At 37.0% G+C, this 22,943-nt stretch overlaps 1 protein-coding gene across 1 annotated transcript in view; it reads right to left on the reverse strand.

Annotated features, from left to right (window-relative positions):
• Window positions 1-22,943, reverse strand: part of Supt3h (SPT3 homolog, SAGA and STAGA complex component) — a 360,073-nt gene that overhangs the window by 310,097 nt on the left and 27,033 nt on the right. The gene's annotated exons all lie outside the window — the stretch shown is intronic.

Consider the following 22,943-nt stretch of genomic DNA (forward strand, 5'->3'; position numbering starts at 1 on the left):
GCTGAAGACTTATAAATAGCAACATTAAATACATTAAAAGCTGATTTTTTTATATGATACATTGATACATTTTTAGCCACATCCTATAAAAGTTCACTTTTGCTTTACCTTGACTTCCTCAAGTTCATGAACAGAAGGGGAAGGTGTGGATGCAACAGTGAGAGAGTCAATTACTCAGAAAAGAAGTATGCCTCAGTGGGCTTGATTCAAGACCCACCCACTACCCAACAACAAATGATAAATCAGACTAAAAAAATGCACCTGGCTCTCTACAAAGCTTACATTAGACCAACAATATCTAAAATTGTAACTTTTCTGCCTTATGGTTGGCAAGACCCTTTAACTCTGTTCAACACAAGAACAATTCAAATGAACAAGAGAGTGGTGGCCTATAGGGTCTTTTCCAAGACTATTGACACCAATTAAGTTCTCACTTCAGAAGAATGTCACCTGCAGTCAAGTCCTAAACCACAAAGACAAAGTGACAATCAAGGTTCTCATATATTAGGCTGCCCCACACTTACCCTTACTGCACAAGCACAAAAGTTAGTTTCACTTTTCCCTAGATACACTAACTTGCATAGCTAGGATATTATTTTTCTTTGGTTTGGTCAGAAGCATGTTTGATATAAATTTTATTAAGTGGTAGTGTATGTAACATTGCATTGTGGGTAGTCGTTTCCTGCTTTAGTCTGGCCACATCCTCGGCTGTCATACAAGCATGTTTCCCACATTTTGTGCAAGTTGTCACCTTTAAAAAAAAAAATTCTTACAAAAAAAATGACACAAAGATGAATTGCTTTAATAATTATAAGAAACATAAAATATTTTATACAGGTACATTACAGAAGTATAGACCACCACACTTCTGAGCATAATCCCAGAAGTAGTTAGTCTCACAATCAGAGTGCTAATATCGTGCAAAACAATATGCCTAAGTAAAACAGCATAAAGGAAAGAGTGGAGAGACAGATTGGCAGAAATAAAACATTCCTGGACAGAACTGTCAATGCTCTAAGATCTGAGGCACAGTACACAGCAGTGTGCACAAAGGGCTACACTTCAGACCTATGAGGTACTCATCAGTGAGTAATAAGATATCAATATTCCTCAACAGAATTTTAAGAAAGTTCTGAATATACAGAAATGTGAAAGCACTGGAAAAGAAAGTAAAAAAGCCTGGAGCTGTAGTAGAAAGGAAAAAGAGAGGAGCAGAAATGGAGGAGGAGGGACAATCAGAGGAGAAGGGAGGAGGTAAGATGTGGACAATAACTTAGGAAGTTCTCTTCGGGCATCCAATCTGCACATTACATCACACTTAGAAAGACCACTGCCAGGAGTACACACACATGAAATCAGTAAACAAGAAAACTGTGGTACTTTTTAAAAATATTATCTAATTTAAAAACTCATAGCCAAGTTAAAAATAACACTCTGTACTTACAACCAGATATGCATTCTTATATTTGTATATAAAGGTGTAAGAGTTCATATCTCATGATCATAATTTAAAATATAAAATTATAATGTTTTGCCAACACAGAACAATTTCACATCTTTAATAGAAGTCTGATAAATGTTAGGTGAACTTAAACAGCTATGTATTAAACCCGAAAAAAGAAAAATTGCCCACCAAAAAAAAACATAAATTACTAAATATTAAGTTAGAATGAATTAAGAAAGTCCCTAGCCCAAGTCTCATAAGAAGAACATTTTAAGCCAGAATGGGCATGTAGAATTGTTAGTCATTTTCTTACTTGTTTTGATTAAAAGACTAGAAAAGCAACAACTATACATCCAAGGTAATCATTTCTTAGAACACAGATATAGTCACAATATTGGCAAAGTAAGGCTACTGTGATAAAATGCAAGCAGTAGCTGAGCAAATAAAAATTAATTCAAATGGTAACATTAAAGAAATATATAGTATTTAAGATATATACTGTTAGATTCAAATGTCTTGATATTTTAAGAAATTTGACATTTTTAAAAAATTATTAAATTGTAAAATAATAGAAAGCAACACACTAATTTCATGATTTAAGACTGATTTCAAATTTAAAGCTGTATTTCATTGCTGTTGCATGAAAATACAGAATTTATAGGGTACAACTAAACTTGTTGCTTACTTCGCAGCAATTGCTAGCATATCCCCCAAAAGGATTACATTTAAAAGATCTTTAAAAAGAGTCTGCGGTTTCCATTTCTGAATATAAGCATGGTAAGAGTCTCTAAACAAGTGCTTTCTGCCATGGCTTTTCCAAAGCTGGCTCCCTCTCTCCATCTGTTGCAGCCATTTCTAAGGAAATGCAATCAGTATCAAAGATGTTACCACTCACCAGCCAGCACTGTCTTTAAATTTCCACAACAGTATACAGGTTGCTCCTGAGTCTAATTTGAATTGGGAGGGGTACATAGACAATGAATGCATAAATTTAACCACAAATGTAACATTCCTGTTTTTATCCTGCCAAACTGTGATGGACTTTACACAGCACATAACGGCCACGTTCAGCAGTGTCTACTAAACGCTTGTATCATGAAATACAGACCTTAACTCACAGACCCAGGAAATAGGGTTAGGTTACCTGCAATGGAGACATGCGACTGGAAGATAAATGAGATGGTGGTGAAGAGTATTCAAATTCATTTTAGGTTAGGTCAGTTTGAATGGCCAAAATGTATATGCCTTTTAAAAAAAAAAAGTAAGGGAAAAATATTCCATGAAAAATTAGGACATAAAAGACCTGGGCACACTAAAAGAAAAGCATTTGCTTACTATCCTAAAACAACTACCTAAACATCTTCAACTGCCAAGTGCTGTGATTCCATGTACATATGGAACTAAGTTGAGAAATTCCACAAATTATATGGACAAAACCCTCCTTTTATTTACTTTGAATAATAGAGATAAAGATCACACTGGCACACTTTATTTATGAAAGATAATAGAGTAACTTTTTTCTCCTCTGCATGAATAATGACCCTAAATAAAAACTTCAGTGTAAAGATCTGTTTTACAGTAAAACATGAATCTAGCCTCAAAATCAAACAACAGACTGTATTTCTGTGGTTTTGTCATTAAGTTTATTCAGAAAAAAAAAAAAAAAACTAGATTCTTGAAAACTAAGGGGTTAAAATCATTCCCATGTCTTTCCAGTATATAGAGAAAAATGTTTAAAGAATCATCTGAGTATGATTTCATAGATAACTTTAATTAAGAGGAACCAAAAGCAGATAATGAGCTATGTTGGGGTGGACAGACACAAGGATATTTTACTTCTATCATCCTATGAGTCAGGCCCTCTTACCTTCATTGTGCACCCCAAATACTTTTTTGTACTTCCGTGTCCCCACCCACCATCACAGTCATCTGTTCCATGCCACTCCTGGTTACCATCACACTAGGAAGAAATCTAACATGCAAATTCAGAGTGGCATGGATAAATGGCAAAAAAAATGCCTAGGAAATTGGTCTGCTCGCCTTTATAATATTTGTTGAAAAATCCTACATCGCTCCCAACTGATGAAAACAGGAAGCTCTATTCATAAATGTGAAATTCACTGCCTATGATATATAATCATCCTAATAAGAAAATGAGCTCTAGACATACATGTCCAAGAGGGCAAAAGAAGAGATAGTTTCCCAAAGATGGTTTCAATTTTCTTCTGAATCAGAATTAGCAAATCGAGACGACTAACATACTCTGTCTGTGTGCATTATTCCTTACTACACACAGCATTTTGTAATTTATTTCAAAGCTTCCATTATAAACAAAAAAATACAGTTTCTGTTAACCCACTCTATTCTGAGCTATGGAAATTACTGAATATTTCATTATATATGCAGAGCTGCAACCCTAAGTCCTGTTACAGTCACTGTCCAAGCTGTCTAAAGAATTATACAAAACATTTCTTTAAAAGATAATATCAATCATACGGAAAAATAACATTATTCCAACAAACTGTCTACTATAATTCCTGACATTTGTTTTTTTTAGTTCTTCAAAGTAACCATGGGATGATGGTAAAATAATATAAACGATACTAATTACATTTAATCTTTATTGTAAGAGCCGCCACCTAATAAAAAAATCAACTACACAGCCATGATTTAATATTTGTAAAGGAATCCCCAGGCTAACACTTTTGTGACAGCCAATTCCAGTCGATCCCGGCAAAGAGTTTGCAGCAGACCTGTGGAAAGGTAAACTTTTTACAATGAGTTACAGATCCACAAGCTTGGGAAGACAAGCAGAAGGCAAACAGAGGAGGCAGCCGCCCTGGGAAACCCGAAGCAGCCCTGCAAGTGATACAATCCCAAGATGTGAGTTACAGTAAAGCAGCACTGTGGTTCAGAACGCCACATACCCGCTTGAGACAATTTGCTCACTTTTCCATAGACATAATAATGAAGGAAAGGGAGGAGGGGTAGAGAAAAGAGAAAAGCAGAGGAGGGAAGGGGGGAGTAGGAGGGTGGCAGAAAGGAAAACCCTTAGCTGCAGAGTTCTGCTCTCCAAATGCTTAACCTTACAGGAGTGTGGGCTCCTTCAGCATTTGTATTCTATCCAAATCCTCATGAGTCACAAAAATTAAAAAGCTATAACCTTCTGAATGCCAGGAAGGCCTTACCACAAGCCTTTTGTCAGAGAGGGAGAAAGGGAGAGAGAGGGGGAGGAAGGGAAGAAGGGAAGGAGAAAGAGAGAGGGAGGAAGAGGGAGAGGGAGAGACCCACAAGTAGAGAGACTAAAGGAAGGAAAGGGAGAGGACAAGAAAAGAGAAAGGAGGGAGGGGAGGGGAGAAGGAAAAGATTGAGAAAGAGGGAGGGGAGAGAGCAGGGGAAGCCACAGTGGTAGGCAGTCCCACTTTACTTTGAGTACTGTGAGGTCACAAACCACATGATTCTGTCTCTCCAGTAATAGTGCTTGCAAAAAATAGGAGTTTTAAAGCTTTTGCTTTTTTGGATTGTGTGAATGCTTCATTCGCCTCACAAACAACCACAGAACCACAAGTGCGGTGCAAACTTTCTCCAGGAGGACTGCAAGAAGGCTCTGGCGTTTAAATGGTTAATCTCTGCAGGTCACTACCAGCCACCGAGACCAACCGAGTCAGTGAGTGCTCTAACCACAGTCCATGCAGGAATAGTAGGTCCTTCAAATATTTGCTCACTCGGTTTTGTTTTGTTTCCTTGCTTTTCACATGTTACCAGCTACATAATTTCTTGACAGAAAAAAATAAATATAAAGTCTATGTACTCCAGGCATACTGTACAACTAAAACAGGGACTGGGTATGGTTTGTATTTTCAGTTTAAGGCTGCAAGCAGTATTTACAACTGAGGGCACAAATTCTATCTGGAAAAAAAAGGAGGGACTATGGCGTCAAACAGCCTCTTCAGCGCAGTGACACCGTGTCAGCAAAACTTCTTTTGGGGTAAGTGCTACCTTATTTTATGTCCTTTTCTCTGTGAACCTGTTGAGCATGAAGGTACAAGGCTTAGTCGGGCTGTGAGCTTTCCTAGGTCACAGCATGTTAAAGATGATGATGATGCTATTTTCTCTCACTAGAAATTGAAAAATGAAATTGCTGTAAATATTTGCACTTGGCATGTGTAACTAACTCGGGGAAATAGCTTGAAATCGACAAAATTAAATGAGCTCATGTTAATCAAATTGTTTTCCAATGTAACAGAAACAAGGATGTTAAAAACAGTAAAAGCTTAATATTGCCATGAACTTCCCTAGAATAAAACTGGATGCTGAATTAATCAAAGTATTGTTAAGTTATTGACTCGGCAGCTCCCAATATTGAAACAAATTTCCAAAAGGAAGCAATTTTACAAAATAGCAGACCACAGAATTATTGAAACATTGTGGTCTAATGTGTATGACACAGGAGTAAACCTAGCATTTTCAGCCGCTCCACTGAAAGAATTCTCTCTACCGCTTGAAACTATGTTTTCAGATATCTCTATTAGCCTGCTTCTAAATAATTTTCTGTGACTAAATCAGACATTCAACTAGAACAGAGGCATTCTCAGGACATCAGAGAATCTAGTGTCCAGTCCTTGAGATGCTGAATGTACATGAAACTGAACTCTTCTAATAATTTGAAATTTAATTTTATATCTAAACGCTATTGCTCCCACATAGAACTTGTTGCAAACACACAACAAACACTGAAACCGCTAAGATTCTTTTGAGTACATTCTTAGACTTACTAAAATGAATACTGTTTTTAGTCTCACAAAAAATAAACTTCACAAGGATACCCTGAAGGATTTAAGAGCCATGCCGACAAAATCATGCTGGACTTTTAAAACACAACAAATATAATGCAGTCCCTTAATACTGAATTTTCAGCAAATGTTGATACAGATCTGTAAATGGTTTCAATCCTCATCAACTGTCATGGGAGTGTAGCAAATGTCTACTTACATGACTCTCTTTATGATATCCAGCATGTCCCAACCACACAGCAGATTTTAGAGTGTCGTCTTAGCTTTTAAATAAATCCTTAGCTGCAGAATTTTCAAACTAATGATTGGAGTTCCCATTCCTCCTCCTCCTTCACACACCTTAACTGGTCCTAGAACAGGGCTTGTCTTAGCTCAAATCAAAGAGAAATAATTTAACCTAAAAGGGGAAAGGGGTCTCTTAAAGGGTAAAGAAATATACTTCAGGTTTTTATTTTTAAAATATGTGAAATTGCTACAATGACTCCCACAGTAGCAAAAGTAGGCCATCTCAGTTACAATATATGCAATGTAATAATTATAGATTAAATCGTAATTTCAGTAGTGGGCATAAACATTGCTTTTTAAAGCTCTGCCTTTAGGAAGCAGAAAATAACTACAACTAGATTGCACCATATCCCAGGATAGCGCACATTATACAAACAGTTCATACAGGAGAAGATTTATTAGTAATCACTGAGAGACAAGAAAAACCAACTTTAAGGCTATTGTTCTATGGAGGGATTACTTGGAGCCGCTGCAGTAAGCAGTTAAGAACCATTTCAGACCTGGAGACAGAACTGTCAAAGAACGTGTCGAAATGTCCCTGTTCTATATACAGGAGTAGGGGTGCTTAAAGTTCTGTGATATTCTTAATAACTATTGTATATTAAAGTTTCTAAGCTCTGACCAAGTTTAAGAGATAAATCAAGGTCATCTTCTACAAAGTGCAGTATTTTTTCACACTCTAACCAGGCTTTCTCTTCTGGAAGTGACTCTTACCTTCCCTGCACCCCCCCAACCCCCAATCAGTACCTTAGGACTGGCTAGAGAAGTTAACATGAGCCTCCTACACCAGACTAATTACAGGTGAGGAGTGGACAACTGTTCCAGGTTATCATCACGTCGCATGTTTCCCTGATCCATAATGGTTGTGAGGCTAAAAGCTCCCTTCAAGGTCACGTTCTTACAGTACTCAGCATATAACCACCTAGTGCAATGTTCTAAGTACATGTGCCAATTTTGCAAAATAGTTAAAGAAAGTTTAGGTAAGGGACAAAGCATGTGGTTACTGAGTATCTCACCTCAACCACTGGGAGGGAGGGAGGGGGGGGAGGGAGAGGGAGGGAGGGAGGGAGGGAGGGAGGGAGGGAGAAAGGAAGGGAGAGAGAGAGAGAGAGAGAGAGAGAGAGAGAGAGAGAGAGAGAGAGGGAGGAGAAGGAGGGAAGGAGGTTGAGAGGGAGGGAGGGATGCAATAGAGCAAGTGGAGAGATGAAGAGAGTCCCAGTCAGTGTCCTTGATCTCAGCTACTTTAATCAAGACTTTCAATCTCTGCTACTCAAAACCATTACTTAATATGAATCAATCCTGTTGAAACAGAAGATTGACTCAACAAGTATCTTCGCATTAAGGACTCGTTTGTGAAATCACATAAGCTGACAGGTCACATTTCCACATAGTCTCCTTATAGCAGACCAAAGTCTCTGATTAAGCAGAATGTGTAAACAATCATTTCCAAAACAATAGTTGTGGTCTCTATCAACAACAGTGATTCTGTAATGTCAAGATTCCCTTGTGACCAAGCTTTGCAACTTGTTTCCCAGATAATAGAGATTAAGTTCAATTAATCCAGAGCAAAGAATTAAGAAGAGCAAGCATTGACGGCTACTCTAATATTTATTAAAAGCTAAAACTGTCAAGTACTGCCCAAAGAGACTACCTTCCATTCAAATAAATGATTCTACTTTACAAAGTTAATACAGATTTCACTTTTAAATCATAAGGATGTTTTGAAATGTAAATGAAATTATAGAGAAAGATCTGTTAAGTCTGAGTGAGTTTCTTGATAGTTTCTAGGCACAAGAAAGGCATGAAATATACACAATTACATTATAGTATATTTTAATTCTTTTAGTAAAACAAAAATAATTTATTCAATTACACCCTTCAAGCTAATAATCACTGATGGTCAGACTTGTTTCAGTCAACAGTGTTAAGTCAAATTTCGTAAGGTAGAAATGTTCCAGCTTATTAAGAGAAGACTGTAGGGTGGGGCTGACTCATGGAGGGGACTAAGATGTTATCAGAAATGCAGAATTAATCTTTATTGAATAGAACCATTCACAAATCAAATCTCACTGTACTTCAATACTTTCAAGCAGCTCTAATCAATTACAAACCTTCTCCAGTGCTTCAGAACTCATGTGCTTTCAATTTTACACACTGGTGGTCCTGAAGTACCAGAGTGGACTGAGTTAAGACATTCTGTATCACAACTTTTTTTTTTTCAAAAATATTCATCTAGAGAGCTCCCACCTCTCAGGAGCTGCTTGCATGCAAACTGTGGTAATATTTTTATACTGTGCTTCCTTGTTAAAGCAAAAGGTCAGGGGTTACCCAAATACCTCAACTGTATTTATATATTAAAAAGAAAAGGTAAGTATTCATATCAAAACTCCAAAGGGACTAGCTTCTTTATTTCTGCATTTCCGATGATTAATGAAGCCCCATGCCACTTGGAGACGGACGGCAGAACAGGGGCAGATCTCAAAGTCCTGTCCTTTCCACACTCATCCCACTACAGCCCAGCGCTGTCCCTGCGTCTCTGCACGTGTGCAGGACACTCGCCTGTGGCAAGGCTAGGGTGGCAGGAGAGCTGGCAGGTTCTTCCTGAGCAGTCAGACTGCAGACACTATCAGCCAAGTCTATGGAGACATGTTTGTATAAATGGCTCACTGAAACGGTAAACCTCTGCAGCGTCTTTCCAAAAATATTTCAGATGTGGCCAAATAAATGCCATCAATTAAAGGTGAAAGAAATTGTGTGGCAGAAGCTAAACCATAACTGGGACAATACATGACTACTTTTCACAGCTGGTCAGACCTGTCATTTAATGTACACTGGCCAACCCAATGCTAGTTTAGGCAGAGACTTCCTAACAGGTTACCTTAATGAATTTTTTTTTTCCTCTCCTATACCAATGAAACAAAGTTGTATAACTCTGACTAAAGATTCAACATAGTCAAAAACAAAACTGGCACTAAGCTCCTATATTAAAGATAACAGTAATCTTCAATTACTTGATATTTTCTAAATAAATAACAGTAAAATATTCTGATAACCTTGTGTTTAAAATGTTTAATGGTTTTGAATGGATCTTTATAAAGCTTTCTATACAATATATACATTAACAAAACTTCTTGTCATTTCAAAAGGACAAAGTATTCACTGGATATGTATTCTGACTAATGTGTTACAATCCAAATAAAATGAGGAAATGCTATACCTTATTCAAAGGGAGTTTCCATACAATTTTAAGCACAGTTAACCACAAACTTTTGTTCATTCAACAGAAAACACAAATAAAACAGACCATATAACTTTTTAAGACTTCTATAACAACCTAGATGAAATGTTCCTTTATTATACTGCTTACAATATCTTCAGCTTACATGGAATTCTAAGGAATTTCCTCCCCATATAGTACTATTAAGGTCACGGGATTCAAGGTTTGCAACACTGTTGAATGGATGTAAGAAACACCCTATAAAACATTTCAAGCTCTTGCTATTATTAAACAGGAGTTAATTCTAAAGCCTATTTTTTCATAAGCATGTTTTCTTCCTCTAAGAAATAGAAACTGCTGCACTTATTGTAATGTCTCCAAATGAGACGAACCATAGCACTCAGGCTCCTTTATCACTGCTTGTCATGGAAGTACTATTTCTATAGAAAGAAAAATGTGTTAAATGTGTTATTCATTCTCTTCCTATAAATATTCCAAATTGTTATTAATACTCAAAAATCCAGCATCTAGAGGTTAAGGGTGGAGCTCAGGAGTAGAAAATTTCCCCCATGTGCACAAGCCCACAGTTCAAACGTTAGCAACACAAATTTGAAATGATTGTAATTTTTGAATCCAATATACATCCAAGGGGAAAAAAACATACAAAATGTGAAAGTCACTGAAGAAAATAAGCAAGAAGTGTTATGTACCTTGTTTAAACTTTTTTCTAAGTCTACCATTTAGAGGAAAGAATTTAGAATTTATTGACATACAAACATAAACACAATTTTCTGGCATGTTTAAGGGTATTAAGGATTATTGTATAGATGTTAGAAAATTTATCAAGTTAGTATCTTGTCAAGATGTATTTAATTTTTGAGAACTACTGTAAGGACTTTGTGACTGCTACTGATCCCACTGTCATTTCAGAAACTATACATCAGAGTGACATTAAATTCATGACATTCTTAATAAGGTAGATCTAAACATTCTACTCAATAAAATTAATTTTGACTGCAAAGTCAAATAAATTAATTTTATCATGCTTGCTTTTAAGTAACATTAACTTTTCTACCCGGAGAATGTCTGTTGGATCATTATACAACCAACTATAAACATGTATCTACATAAAAGATTAAGTTAAAATGCCCAAAACTTAAATATACATTTCTAGGTCCCCTTAAAATTACATGAGACTTGAGTGTGCCAAACCATTATATATGTGTTTCTTATGGTCAACTATCTCAGAACTAAATTTATTTTGTGGCTCAATAAAAGCAACAAAAAAAAAAAGAAAGAAAGAAAGAAAAAAATGCAAGCCAAAACCAAATAACAATTACCAATATAGTTTTAAAAACATATATATACATGAGCTTTCTTTATAAAAAATTATAATAATGTTGTGGCCTTCCACAACCTTTATATAGACATTGACATATTTTTATTCTGAAACAAAATACCTGCCACATATATTCAACTTTAATTCCTTTTTAGATATCAGTCTGATTTAAAATTTTTATACATGGTATACATATATGCACATACACTAGTGACTATGAAATTTGGAATAATGACTATAAACCAAGAACAACAACCATAAATTATATAATTAAGGAACTGTTTATATCTCTTGGAAAACAATTATTTTCTACACTGACAATACTTTGGACACTACAGTAAAATGGCAATCTGTAAAATAAAAATAGAGACTAGGTATCTACGAAGAACCATGCTACTAAAACAATAAATATTATATTTATAAAATCCAAAGACCTTATTTTCCAACTATAAATCCAAATAGTAACTTACACCAATCAATAAAACGAGTCATTCCAGTTTACACTAGCAAATTTGAACTTTATCAGTGCACTAAGAGATCCCGATTTATGGCCATCTTAGCTGTCACTAAACATATACATCTTCTATACATCTACTCATTGCCCATCTAGCCTGGGTAAGGAAGACACTAGATTTTTCATTTCTGCTGTTTTTTCAATAATAACTGCAATTTTCCTTTTAAATTTCTGTACTGAACATCTCAACTTAAGACTGAATTCCCAAGATATTCTTTAAGTAAAAAGTGATATTCTTTAACAAATACTTAATAATGTTCATTATTTCCACCACATAATTTAAAATTATTTCAATAAATCTAAGTAGCCTGAATGTACTTTGAAGCAGAAAACCGATTATGACATCAATCCTATTATGTCATAATTATATATTATATATTACATATTATATAACAATGCACATTACACAGTTAATGGTCCAACCCTCTGCTCTATCACTGTAACTAACTGCTAGACAAAAGTATCAAAAAGGGAAAAGGTATAGCTGCTCTTGCAAGATGTTTTATGTAGATACAGCTTTTAAAGGGTCCGGCTGTTTTGTTTGTTTTGGGTTTTTTGCTATGTTTTGTTTTTGGAGAAACAACTCTTTCTTTGTTTTCTAGATTTCTACCATACTAGAGGTATATATAACACAGAAAAAAAACTCCTTTAGGGTAACAATCCACATTATGAAAATAAGTTTTCTATGAACTTTGAAGCAAACTACAAATGTATGTCAGGGTTAGGGCTGGAGCCCTGGTCACATGGTCAAAGTCCTGGCATCCTTTGCCAGCACAATAAAAAAGAGAATAAAATATATGTGAGCATCCGCGGGTAAGGCCCTGAACACTCAGAGGGTTAGGAGAAGACTAAGAAAATTTCTACTGAACAGTTGCGTCTTAACAGTAGACAACTGCTTAAAAGATAAGCTAGTAAAATTTATGGTTTACTGTCATGAAATTTTGTCTTTTATATGATTTGGCTTCTGAAAAAAAATTAAAGTTTTGCTGGTGCTCTTCAAAATTAATTTTCATACACACACACACAAAATTTAAAGAGACAATCAGGCAGATAATACGTTTTTAAAAAGAAAATGTATTGCAGTGCATTAGTAAAGCAATATAAATAGGAAATTCAGTGTAATCCAATTTTTGATGATTAATCCACAACAGAAACTACTTCTTCACACTCCCATGATCTCCTGGATTCAAACAAAATTCTCTACAATCTCACACTTATGTAACTAAATACAGATACATATGCACACACACTTTATATTGATGTCTGTCTCTATAATTTAAGAAGAAAATTTATTTATTTTTTAAAAACTTTTACTACTCATATGCATCTCATTTTAAAACTTGATTATCTAAAGTAGATAGAGATGAGAAGTCTCTTGAATGCCCTTTACTGTTGACACTGTACAAGTCCCATAAGGTATGGCTTACAAACACACATTACAGAAGGGCCAAGTGCTCCAGCTCTTAGGAAAGAGGCGCATGGAGATGTATTTCATTAGTAATCACAAGGACCTAGTAAGTTTTAAAGCACCCACTAAGTTTTAGTTTTATTTCCATACTCATTTTTATCTCTCAAAACTTAAATAATTTTAAATAGAGCAAAATACTGCTCTATTAAATTGCTAAGTACTTATTATACGGTTAAATCTCTCATAGAGGTAGTAAATTTCTTATTGAGATAAATCCAACCCATTTTTGTGGTTATAAAATTGTATACTCCCACAAACAACATAACACAAAATTTTGTACCAAGTGTTTATTTACAAAGTAAATATATTACACCTAAAAAAGATAGGAAGAGATTTTCTACAGTAAAACTTCACTAAATCTTATAATTTTTCTATTTACTTTTATGCAGATACATGATTATTAATTTTTAATTAAAAAATTCATAATTACCACCCATGCTGCTTCCTTTAAAGGAAACATTGAGAGAAAATAGTGCTCCTATTCATTATCATAAGCTGAAAGATAACTTTTGAAAAGTATTTATAAAAATAATGTGATCTGAAGAGTCATACTCAAAGCACCTGAAATAAACAATGAAAATGCAAACTGGAGCATACAACTACTTAAAAATAAGTACAAAACCACTCTGAAAATAAGAAATATACACACACTTTTAAAACAGGCATTTACTTGAACAGTTTTTAAAAGCAAGCATTAATTTGAACACAATAACCCAATGAGTCAGAATTTTCTTCTAAACTGGTAAGACTACAAGAAGTGTCTAACATCTAAACTCATCATCATAATGGCTGATAACTTCTTTAATCGCATAGCTACCACATTTCTAAATCCTGTGAAAGGCTTGACCATTGCACTTTTCCTGCCCATGCCTCTTCCTTACTGATTACAGTGTATCTTCAGCACTTGAGACAGAAAGGTTCCGAAATTCTAACTACATTTAAAATACATAACTGAGTCACCGGTGCGGGCCTGCTCTAAAAGCACCCGTTTCTAGAAGGTAAGGAAATCCTGGTCTTGAAGGCAAGTTCAGTTGGTTCCTGGCTACACCAGACTCACCACTCCAGGAGCTCAAGGGTGCCCAAAACAACGGGTTACCTGTTCCAGCCAGGCTGGGGAATGTGGCCAAATCATTTTTATTGATTTAACCTTTACAGGAATGCTACATATCCTCAGAGCAAAACATTTTGAATGTATTTATAACATGATACACTTCTGAAAAGCCATGAAAAAGAAAGCTAGGAGCAAATCTAGACAGCCTCCACCCTTGGTTGTTAGGAGTTTATTTTTATTTTAAACATTATCAGTGGACCTAAATACAGAATAATTCTACTTGGACTTACTTTGGCACGACTGTATTAGAAATAAAAATTTATTTCAGAGTAGAGAAGGAGCATTTAAGTAAATTCTAACTTTAAGAACTACAACTCCTAACTTGACAATGATCGACAAATTTTTGGCAAATTCTAAAGGCTCTTTTGACACTCTGATGCGCATCCACCGTGTAAACGAAAAACATATCAAACTAAAACTTACAGGGCATAGTCCTCACTGAATAAGCTAACAGTTGTCCTCTCGTTCCATTCTGGGCATTTACAGAGAACGTTCTGTGGAGTCTATCTCTCCAGCTTCCTACACATGGTGCTTTATAAACAGCTACGGCAATAATAACTCACAGTATTACGCTTCCTCACATGATGTCCCATCATTAGTTAACATGAACCTCACCTCTCAAAGAGTTCTACTTTGACCACACACTGTTCTCTTCAAAATGCAAACAAGTTTTGAGCATTTCCAGATGTAGAAGACCCCCCCCTCTCTCTCCCTCTCCTGCTCTTGCTCTCTCTCTCTCTCTCTCTCTCTCTCTCTCTCTCTCTCTCTCTCTCTCTCTCCCTCCTTCCCTCCCTCTCTCGCTCTCATATAAACACACACATCACAGGCAAACTCTCAAAGAATTCTAAATAACAACATAATAAAAGCAGAGTCACTACTTTCTACCTCAGCGTCTGTGTGTTTGAAATGGGAGCTGACTAACAGGGCTGCGTCTCCAATGAAGTCGCGAATGCCAGCCTCCAGCACAGGCTGCAGGTAGCTGTCTTTGGATATTTCGGTAGCAGCGAAGATTCTGCTGAACTGGGCTTTCTGAAACTCTGACAGCTACTGAGTATGCAAGGATAAAGGCAGATGCTGCTGGCTTTTTAAAACTATTAGCTTAGTTTTAATCCCAGGTAATATAAATGAGTTCAACTACATTATTTTTATCTTTTCATCAATTTTGTTATATAAAAACATCCTAGCATATATGAGACTATACTAAATAAAAATCAAAATCATTTATATGCAGTCTCTTTCTGTGAAGTAGGACTGGGAGCCCCATGAATGGGAGGTGGCAAGGGTAAAAGTTTTCAGAAAGGACTCACTCCTCCACGACCCTCAAAACAGGAGCTTCCCTAGATGCTCCCTGGTGCTTTGGAGGCGCACCTCACCCAAGGTCGCCTGTCACTCCAGAGGCCGTCATTAGAGATTACTGCCTGAAACACATGCTAGGCCAGGTAATGCGCGACACAGGAAAAGATCAACAGGAGAGTGAAAAGGCAAAGTAAGAATATGTATAACCTTAGGGTGTGCTTTATACTTGCTTTATAAAGGGGATTGTCTTAAGGAAGAAAAGCAATAAGGAGATATAATAAATTTAGACTCTAATCAATTGTTACTCTGAGAAAGCACAAAAAGCTCACAAGTTTGCTTTCAAGTTATTTACTCTAAGAGTCATACAAAGTAAACAAACTGCCTTTACTATTTGGTCATCAGACATTTTAAACAAAATTCCAGAGTGCACTCCAGTAAATGTTCCCAGAGCTTGGCTGTTCTGGTCCAGGCACCATATCTGGTTGGCCCACAGCTCGCTCTGCCTGAGGTATAGACCATGGGAGGGGAGCAGTGAGACAGGGCCAGCTTTAGGTGCTCTATTGGACAGACACACAGCCCTCGGTAAATTAAAATATGAGAGTCATTGGCTACCGAATTTATGTCAGAAATAAGCAAACATGCAACATGCAAAACATTCAGGGCAAGCAGTCTCCAAAAAAAAATTGCAGTTTGGTTATAATAAAACATTACACTTCCTTTCTTTTCTCATCTTTGGCCTAGGGCTGTAACCATAAGTAATACTAAAGAGAAAATAAAGACACAAACAACTTTGTAGATGAGTATACCGTAAAGCCATTATTTACTTCTCCAATACGTCTTTAAGTACATATCAATCTACATCCCAAATACTTTTATTTTAAATTAACATTCTGTGAAAACGCCCCCAAGTGTCTAGTGCTGCTTGTGATTCTAATGGAGTATATGAACGTTGTCAGCTGAAACTGTACTTTTTATTTGTTACCTTTCCATGGTTGAGTCTGTTTATCTATTAGTTTTCCAGGCTTGAGATTTCCTGGACCAGGTTCTGTGCTAATCCTTTGAAAACACTATTTCTTTTAATTCTCACAACTCCCTTCTATGAAGGGTTCCCTAATTATGCGCAGAAGTCATGAAGCCTGACCATGGCCACCCAGCTGAATAGCTGACAAGCTAGACCAAGCCTCTGTACTCCGAACAGTCACTTTACAATATTACACTGGCCTTCATGAAGTCACTTCCTGATCCTTCATTTCTTCTGAAAGGTACTGGTTCTCAGAAGCATGATCCTCTACACTTTGACAAAATACTAAACATGTAACCTCTGTGTCTCCATCTAGTCTGGTCCATCACTTTACATAAAAACCATAAGGGAACTGAAGCAACTAAGAAAAGGAAAAAAGGCTATCAAGGGAAAAAGTTGTCTAGGTTTGATCAGAAAATGAGTTTCAAGAAATGTGATAATTCTTAGTCATTATAATCAATAATCTTATGCAATGCCCATATCACCCTTCACATGATTAATAATATCATTTAGGAATGAAAAATTCAGCTTTTATAACACCAAGAATTTATAACTATCTTAACTTACAACCTAAAATGATAATGGTCAAACACTTGGTCTTCCAACAGAGGAGAGATGGGGAACGCCCTGCCAAGATGGTCAGCTGTGGGGGTTAAACATTTCACATTTCCAGGGACGTGACAACTGACTGAGAAGGCTATCTGAGACCTCAGAAGTCCAAAGCATCCCTGCACCCACATTTTACATGCCACGGAATCAATGACCAAGCTAACAACTTTGGAAATCTAAATAAAGAAGGCTCACCTGTTAACATAAGTACATAGACAAATGTAAAATCATAGGTACAACATTTTAGAAAAGAAAATAATTTTACATATTAGTTTTAATTAGAAACCTCCAGAAAAAAAAAAATGTTAGACGTTGGTTTGTCATGATACCTTCCCTAAAGTGTACAACCCAAAGCACCAGAAATCAATGAGATGGGCAAACAATGGTATAAATACAAAACTGATTCTGAAATAATAGAGAGAGTTCTTCTGTAGCTGCACTAGGATTGAGACTCTCAGAATCTTGCTGGATGCAAGAAGTTAAAAAAAAGATACCATGGGAAAGAAAAGATCGGTTTGGGTAAGGCAATTCACTGCCTTTAAACACTATAGTATTCCCACTTACATTATCTGAAGCCACAAAAATGATAGAGACAAAAATGTTGTGTGTAACCAAAACAGTCAAAGAAACAGAGACTAAACTTTACAGCATTCCCTAATATTGCGTGTGTATATATCTCTGTCTGTCTATCTACCTATCTATCTATCTATCTATCTATCTATCTATCTATCTATCTATCTATGGATGACTAGGCACTAGAGATGCATATAGCTCAATGACTGGGTATTTGCCTAGCATGAATAAGGCCCTGGACTTGATCCCAGCATAGAAAAAAACCTAAAGGTTAAATTGAAAATATCCTAAATAAATTAGCAGGAGAATTTGGCAACAGGGGTACTAGGAGAGAGGGGTAAATGGGACTGTAGTCCATACAGAATTCCAAATGTGCTAATGATTATGAGATGGCAAGAGATGGAAAGAATTCTGTTGCTGCTAAAGCTATGTTTATGAGAAAACAGGATGCTAAATAACATGTGCCACAGTCTCAGTTCTTTAAATTATAAATATGCTTGTATGCATACTTAAGGAATCCAAACTAGTAACAAGAGCTATGCTTACACCTAAAAGGCAGGAACATATACTACAGTATTATAATTTAGTTAGCTGTGGGCTCTAATATTTGACAAGTTCATTTTCCTGAATCAGTATAAAATCTTCATTTTCCCATGTTCAAGTTGTAAGAAATAGAGCAAAGTTCTCCAAAATAAATATTCTCAGAAGAAAAAGAAAGAAAGGCCCTGATAGGAGCCTGACAGACCAGCAAGAACTTAAATTAGTGTCTCAATCTCATTATATTCACATAACACAAGCAAGAACACACTGTCTGAATTCCCTCATCTATAAGCAGCACCTAGCCCAATATTTTCCATGACAACTAAATAAAAAGTAAAGTGCTTGCTTACATCCTATCTGACAAAACTTGTAGTTAAGTACAATCAGCTTTCTAATCCTTCAGTTTACTGCAGCACACTTGACTGCTCACTGTTTCCCCATGATGAGCACACAGTGCTGCAGCATCAGCATCAGCATCCGCATCAGCACCCGCATCAGCATCCGCATCTGTGGGCCTAGAAAGCTTGCTAAGTGTAGACTCTGAGACCCTCCTTTAAAGGAGGGCCTGTACCTGAGTAGGAGTAGCAAGAAGTCTCAGTTTGTCAGGACTGCTCCAGACAACACTAAGTAAGACAAGGGTCCAGCTGCCCACTTCTCAAAGTGAGCAGAGCACCTAGTAGCTTTCTACTGATCCCTCATTTTCAGGGACTCAAGAGTCCAGAGGGAAAAGGTGGTTAATTCTACTTCCAAACACAACTTTTACATGTGGAGAGAAACTTCCATCCCCTTACCCCTGAGTTTACCCACAATGACCAAGCACTTGCACAACAGTCTCCTGAAAAGTGCTGTCTCATTGTTACTTGAGGCATCCTGCAAATCATGACACCACATAAGATATCAGCTACTAGCTTGTCCTCATGCTATCAACAATTTCTCATCAGATAAGTTTTCCAGATGCCTTGAAGGTTTTTGCTTTTATTTTGCAATTGTGACTATAATCATAGTGGTCTTGTTCACGTATGTCTTTCCCCTGTGTGCAGATGGGCACATACATACAATCTTCCCCCTTCCTTCCCCTCTCCTCACTAAGTTCATAGCACCGCATCTGCACAAAATTCCTGAAGCAGTATTCAGTGGCTGTGACTCATACTGTCTGTGAAACATGCTGCTGTTGAATAAAACCATGTTGCTCCTAGCATGTCTGAAAAGCTCACAAATCACTCTCTAATCCTCACTCCAAACTCTCACCAGCAGAGATCTCAAGCTGATGGGTAGACTTTTGCATCCAATCCTCTTCTGATGTTTTATAGCACTTTCCTACTGGTAAGATAGTGTTTGCCTATAATTGCCTGTTTTACCCCCTTTTTTCTTACATGGTTTCCTGAATGAAGAAAAATGTTTATGTAGTAACATACTGTCAAGCCAAAGAGGAATTCAGGTTCTGTTTATTGGCATACATGGTGATGTGCAGCACAGAGATGCTGCTATGGTCGCAGTAGGAAGGGAGGGCTGACCACTAAGTGCTTTAACTGCTTTCCCCAGAGTTTCAGAAACCCCCTCATCTAGTGGGCCTGCACTTACCTTACTTATGCTTACACCTTTAATTCCGATATGTCCTTAATTGCAAATATGTTCTGCTGTTCATTCACACCAATATGAACTTTTCCCCCACATATGTCCTGTGAACACATATGTGCCCTAGATCCTAAATTTTCAACAGAGAGCTCAAATTTGTAGCCTTCCCTTTGAATGTCATCTGGTACAGCTATGTAAGCACCCGGTAGTTAGTAGCTTTTGACAGTCTGGCCAATGCCTTGTAAAAGACTACAAGGAAGGGAATGCTTACCACACATTTAACAATCACTGAAAATTAAGAGTATCAAAAAGAGTATCAAAAAGCAAGTTAACACTCTGGGTACAGAAACTGTATGTAAACCAGTGCTTGTTTTTTACTAGAAAGGCTCAAGGAGAAAAAGAAAACAATACTGAGTCTGTAAGTTGAGTCTAAGATGAAAAAGAATAACTAGAAGGAGAAAAGAAGAGCACTTCAGAAATAAGCAAGGGTATAAGCCCACATGGGAAGCCAACAGGGGGACAGTGAACCAAACAGAAGACTGGAAAGCTGAAAACCCCCCGGGCATGAGGCTGTCGCTGGATAGCTCGGCTCCACCATGTCCTGTCCTCCACTCACACTTTCCTCTTACAGGCTTAGACACTTCTCCATGAGGCCTAACTGAATCAGAAACCAACTAACCTGATAAGACTGATCTGAAAACATGAAACAAAGAGATTACCCATTTACCTGTGCTGTATCACATGGACATTTTAAGGTAAAACAACGTGACACAAGCTGTCAAAAACATCAGACATTCTCAAAGAGTATTAGATGTAAATATAATCAAGTACTAAGGGAAAATCCAAATGTACATTCATAAGACTATAAAAGAAAATGCCTGGTGTCTTTAAAAGTCAGGGTAGGCTGTAGATGGTTAAACTTTTTACCAAAGCACAAAACTGTAAAATCAGTTAGAGGCCAACAGCTTTACAGACTCAACTTTATGAAATTATGCTCATTAAAAGTCACTGGGCTGTTACTGAATCCATTTTTCAAGTTCAGTGGAACATTTTATCATGTACCCTTATCACAAAATATAAGTAAACATTATATATATCCAAAATATATACATGTTTGGTATAATTTAACATCATTCACTTTAGACATTACTCATAAAACTAGAAACAATCAATTATAAAAATATATTCATAGAAGTCTAAAACCCTTTTTCTGAACTCCACTTTTCCAAGCTATGATTCTGTTCAAACCGCAAATTTTAAGATGCAGATAGTATCTCAGACAGACACCGAGGGAGCAGCTCTCGCTGCTGAGAGAATGAAGGGAAGGACTTCTCGAGGCTGGTGATGAAATTCTTATAGCTCCACTGAGCACAATTTAAAAGCACCAATTTAAGATCAGAGTTGCCACCAACACCTTTAAAAATAAATGTTTCTACTTAATAGTGCTATTTCCCCAGTTCAAAGTCAGAGATCTTACTGATTCTTTTTTTTTTAAAAGATTTATTTATTGTTATATGTTAAGTACACTATAGCTGTCTTCAGACACACCAGAAGAGGATTCCAGATCTCATTACGGATGGTTGTAAACCACCATGTGGTTGCTGGGGTTTGAACTCAGGACCTTCAGAACTGCAATCAGTGCTCTTAACCACTGAGCCATCCCTCCAGCCCGAGATCTTACTGATTCAACCAAATATTTGGATTTTATATTTACAGTGGACATGTAGTTAATGACACTGGTTGCTGACTACATAACAGTGTCCCATAGGCTTCCATGGAAGGAACATTCTCAGGCCTCACCTCCAAAACCTGATGCATAGTTCATGGACTAACTCAGTGCACAGTGACATGCTTCTCCTGCTGTTGTTGATGGAAGAATAAAACTTCTGTCCCACTGTAGCATTGGTGAAGGACTTCACATATGCATTTCTGTGCATTTATACCTCCATTAATGGTGTGTCCACTTCTTTAGGACTTCACTTTGATTTCCTTTCCTGTCCTATCCTGTTGTGTTATAATCCTGCTGTAAACAACCCTGACAGAGGCCTCAAATCTCTTTTGGAATTAAGATACAAATGATAAAACTACTACTACTTCCCATTGCTCTACAACTCTGGTTCTTAATCTGTGGGTTGCGAACCCTTTCACAGGGGTCACCTAAGACCATCAGAAAACAAAGATATTTAAAGTTCATATCAGTAGCAAAATTACAGTTATGAAGGAACAACAAAAATAAATTTATGTTTGGGAGTCACCGCATCATGGAGAACTATATAAAAGGATCACAGCAGTAAGAAGGCTAAGAACACTGCTCTAAGATAAAGACAGCTTTCTTTTTTAGCTAGTTTGTAAAAGTATCTTTTATTCTCCTTAATTGTCATCGCAGAGGCTTACTGCCTCCATCTGCTAACCTAGGCCTAGTCCTGGAAGCTTCTAGCCTCTGTACAATCTAATCTAGGCCTACAATGTTTTCAGCCTCTGAGACTTACTGCTGAATAAGCTCACCTTTTCTCTTGCTTTCTGAACTCTTGCTAGCTGGTCAACTCAGCTGTTCTGGCTCAGAACTCCTCTCCATGCTGACTGATTCATGCTGGCTTCTCCTGAATTGCTCTGCTTGACCTCAAACTAACTCTAGCAATCTGTTCTAATCTTCCAGCTACCTCTCATTCTCTTGTTTGTTTTGCCTCTTGTCTGTTTTGTCTTTATCTGTGTCAAGCTTGTTCTCCAAACTGTCTCTGTAAAACTCTCCTGGTAAAACTGCCTCCTCCCTTCTAGCACAGGAGAACTGGGCATTTCCTATTCTGTTAAACCTGTCTCTGGCCTTATCAGCCACTCAGGCGTCACTATCAGGAAGGGCACTCCTTACCTTGTTTGGGATTAAAGGTGTGTACCAGGGCCTGTCTGAATTCCAGCTAGAGGGATTAAAGTTGTGTGCTAAGGCTGAGCCACACCATAACTAGAAACAGTTTTTTTCAGTACATAACACAATCTCAGGGTTCACAGTGTGATCAAATATTCTGCAACACTAGTTCACTATTCCCATCAGTCCCTAAGACCTAACAGGCTAACCTGTACAATGTCTGATTGATATGTGACTCTCCTTCATTCCTGGTGCCACTGTCTCTCCCCCAGCTAATCCAATTCCCATGGTGCTACTT

This window comes from Apodemus sylvaticus, chromosome 9, assembly GCF_947179515.1.
Source record: "Apodemus sylvaticus chromosome 9, mApoSyl1.1, whole genome shotgun sequence".
NCBI lineage: Eukaryota > Metazoa > Chordata > Mammalia > Rodentia > Muridae > Apodemus > Apodemus sylvaticus.